Below are 4,473 nucleotides of genomic sequence, written 5' to 3' on the forward strand. Positions count from 1 at the left end.
AATGCAGAGGCCATGGGTCATCCTTTTTTTAGAAAAAGGGAAAAAAATCAAGAGGGAGAAGTTTGTTCTTCTGTTTTCTTCCAGCGTCCACATCCTATGGATATCCCTTGTCTGGAAGGCTGCGCCAACAACCCGTCGGGACGACCACGTTCTCTTTCTCCGGTTATGTATTCTTAGCAACCTGTACGATCTGTAATCAGGAGACTTGTGTCTAGAGATGATGTGGTACGATGGGATTCTTTTGAACCCATAGTACGATGGGGTCTGAGCGTGTGGAGGCCCATCACCAGCTTAGTCTCTTTTTCCTTGTTAAAGCTAGATCGAATCCGTTAATTATTTATGTAAAACTAGAGGTCCACCAAATCAGTGGCTAGATATTTCTGATTATTGTGTGAGTTTCTAGCAGGAGTCGTACGTAAACTCGAAAAACGCTAGTTACACCAAAGTTTTAGGAATAATGAATAGCATCAGTAAAGTCATGTACAAATTCTTTCTAAACATGCGCATGTACGCAAACAGAAAAGGACTGGTTTATTGTCAGTGTTGTCGTCTAACAGGGGGCAAACCGATGTAACAGAAACTACTATTAGTAAGTAAATTCCAGAGTGCTCAGATCTCACCCAAAAAATTGATATGCTAAATACTTGTACTTTGCCTCGATTTTGTCTGTAGAAGATGGCAAATAAACCTCTATAATTGAATAAGTTTTGATTATTTGTTCGGTGCCTTATGACAACATCGTCTAAGTGCTACAAAACATAGTTTATCACTAGTAGAAAAAGCACCTAATATGAGACACATTAGTGCCGGTTTGGTTTTGAGCCGGCACTAATGTGTCCATTAGTGCCGGTTCCAACAGCTAGCCGGCCGTTTTCATTAGTACCGGTTCGTGGCGAACCTTTAGTACCGGTTCGTGCCACGAACCGGTACTAAAGAGGGTGGTGGCAGGGTGTTGCCAGTCTGGGGCCCGTCTAGCACCTTTAGTACCGGTTCGTGACACGAACCGGTACTAAAGGTCGACGTACATAAACCCTTCGTCCACCCGAGCCACTCTGTTCTTCCCCTTTCCCCTCACTTCTCCTCTGTTCTTCCCCTTTCCCCTCGAGCTCCTCACAAATTTTGCCCAAAATTTGTCAAGATTTGAAGGCCCCCATCCATTCAAATGATCACAAAGGTTAGCAACTTTGTCCTTTCAACTCTCATTGCTAGATTAGCTCTTGCAATGCTTTGTATAGTGATTAATTTGGGAGGAATTTTATTTGCTAGTATTTGATTTATATGCAATTTGAGGTCAAAAATAACACTTAGTTTGCATATGTAGGTGTGGTTTACTTAGTGCCTTCTAAATCTCCGTCGTAACCACCGTCGATCGCCCGCACCGCCCGTCGCCGGCACCACCTTGTGGTGAGGCTCTTGTTCATGAATGTTTTACATTACCAAATTGATGTTTGTGTGATTTGGATATATAGTTACTCGTATAATTATCTTACCCGTACGTTGTTTGTTATACATAGTGTCATGGTTTTGATATCCGTCCCCGTCGGCCCTCGTCCTTGTTATGATTCGGATGTGGTATATTGTCTTTTAAAACTAGTTGTTGCATTTCGTGTTTATGACAAATTATGCCCATCAAGTTGACATAGATATTTTTATCTAGGAGGTATGTGAACCGGAAATTCCAACCGACCCTATTGTCGAGAGGTTAAATTTAGTTGAAAGAGAAAACGAGTATCTGAAAGAAAAATTGAAAAGAATTGAGGGGGAGAAGATGGAATTGGAGTTGCTTGTTGCCGATGTCGTCGATGATCACAAGATCAAGATGGAGAAAATGAGGTTGAAGATTAGAAAGATTAGAAAATATGCCATTGATAGTGTGGCTTGGTATCATTATGCTGTTGGATCAATTGTTACCTTAGTTGCGATCTTCATCGCATTTGTTGTTGCATTTAAATTCTTTAGCTAGAGAGTTATTTGTATGTTGCATTTAATTAAGTGATGTATATGAACTTTATGTATGAACTTTATGTATGAACTTGTATTAATTTGGTCTAGTTGGTGTTGTGTAATGAAGATGAGCCGACAATGGATGTATGATGACCGATGCTCTCCCGAGTTCATTAATGGCGTGCATACTTTTCTGCGGGCCGCTGAGGCAAACAAGCGGGCGGATGGTTTTATGCCTTGTCCATGTGCTGGCTGTAAGAATGGTCACAGTTACTCTACAGAAAAAACCATTCACATCCACCTATTTAAGTCCGGTTTCATGCCCCACTATAATGTTTGGACCAAGCACGGAGAAATAGGGGTTATGATGGAAGACAATGAAGAAGAAGAAGACGACGACGGCTATCCTGTCCATGGGTTCCCTGAATACGATGATACAACAATGGGGGAAGAAGCTGAGCCGGCAATGCGGGAAGAAGCTGAAGAAGAGGCATCAGATGAGCCCGCTGATGATCTAGGTCGGGCCATTGCCGATGCAAAGAGAAACTGCGCAAGTGATCTGGAGAGGACGAAGTTGCAGCGCATGTTAGAGGATCACAAGAAATTGTTACGAAGCTGACAAAAAGAAGTTGGGCACCACACTTGAATTGCTGCAATGGAAGGCAGAGAATGGTGTATCTGACAAGGGATTTGGAAAGTTGCTGGTAATGATAAAGAATATGCTTCCAAAGGACAACGAATTGCCCAAGAGTACGTATGAAGCAAAGAAGGATGTCTGCCCTCTTGGGTTAGAGGTGCAAAAGATACATGCATGCCCTAATGACTGCATCCTCTACCGCGGTGAGTACGAGGATTTGAACACTTGCCCGGTATGCGGTGCATTGCGTTATAAGATCAGTCGCGATGACCCTGGTGATGTCGAGGGCGAGCGCCCCAGGAAGAAGATTCCTGCCAAGGTGATGTGGTATGCTCCTATAATACCACAGTTGAAACGTTTGTTCCAAAACAAAAAGCATGCGAAGACGATGCGGTGGCCCACAGAAGATCGTAAGAAAGACATAAAGTTGAGAGTACCCGCTAACGGTTCGCGGTGGAGAAAAATCAAGAGAAAGTACTGGGAGGAGTTTGCAGGTGACCCAAGGAACGTATGGTTTGGTCTAAGCGCAGATGGCATTAATCCTTTTGGGGAGCAGAGCAGAAACCATAGCACGTGGCCTGTGACTCTATGTTTGTATAACCTTCCTCCTTGGTTGTGCATGAAGCGGAAGTTCATTATGATGCCAGTGCTCATCCAAGTCCCTAAGCAACCCGGCAACGACATTGATGTGTACCTAAGGCCATTAGTTGAAGAACTATTACAGCTGTGGAATGGAACAGGTGTACGTGCGTGGGATGAGTACGGACAGGAAGAATTTGACCTTAAAGGCGTTGCTGTTTGTGACCATCAATGATTGGCCTGCTCTCAGTAACCTTTCAGGACAGACAAACAAGGGATACCGCGGATGCACGCACTGTTTGGATGATACCGACAGTATATATTTGGATAGTTGTAGGAAGAATGTGTACCTGGGACATCGTCGATTTCTTTCGACAAGGCATCCCGTAAGAAAGAAAGGCAAGCATTTCAAAGGTGAGGCGGATCACCGGACGAAGCCTCGCCGCTGTACTGGTGCTGATGTACATGATATGGTAAAGGATTTGGAGGTAATCTTTGGAAAGGGTCCTGGCGGAAAACCTGTTCCGAAGGACGCTGACGGACGCGCACCCATGTGGAAGAAGAAATCTATATTTTGGGACCTGCCATATTGGAAAGACCTAGAGGTCCGCTCCGCAATCGACGTGATGCACGTGACGAAGAATCTTTGCGTGACCCTGCTTGGCTTTTTGGGCGTGTATGGGAAGACAAAAGATACACCAGAGGCACGGGAAGACCAGCAACGTATGCACGGAAAAGACGGCATACATCAGGGTCAGGCCAGCTACGCTCTTACCAAAGAAGAGAATGAAATCTTCTTCGAATGCCTGCTCAGCATGAAGGTACCGTCTGGCTTCTCGTCGAATATAAAGGGAATAATAAATATGACAGAGAAAAAGTTCCAGAACCTAAAGTCTCATGACTGCCACGTGATTATGACGCAACTCCTTCCGGTTGCACTGAGGGAGCTTCTACCGAAAAACGTTTGATTAGCCATTGTGAAGCTATGTGCATTCCTCAATGCAATCTCTCAGAAGGTAATCGATCCAGAAATCATAACAAGGTTACAGAATGATTTTGTGCAATGTCTTGTCAGTTTCGAGTTGGTGTTCCCACCATCCTTCTTCAACATCATGACACACGTCCTAGTTCACCTTTGCGAAGAGATTAACATTTTGGGTCCTGTATTTCTACACAATATGTTCCCCTTTGAAAGGTTCATGGGAGTCTTGAAGAAATATGTTCATAACCGTGCTAGGCCAGAAGGAAGCATCTCGAAGGGCCATGAAAATGAGGAGGTCATTGAGTTTTGTATTGACTTCATTCCTGACCTT

This window comes from Triticum dicoccoides, chromosome 3B, assembly GCF_002162155.2.
Source record: "Triticum dicoccoides isolate Atlit2015 ecotype Zavitan chromosome 3B, WEW_v2.0, whole genome shotgun sequence".
Lineage (NCBI taxonomy): Eukaryota > Viridiplantae > Streptophyta > Magnoliopsida > Poales > Poaceae > Triticum > Triticum dicoccoides.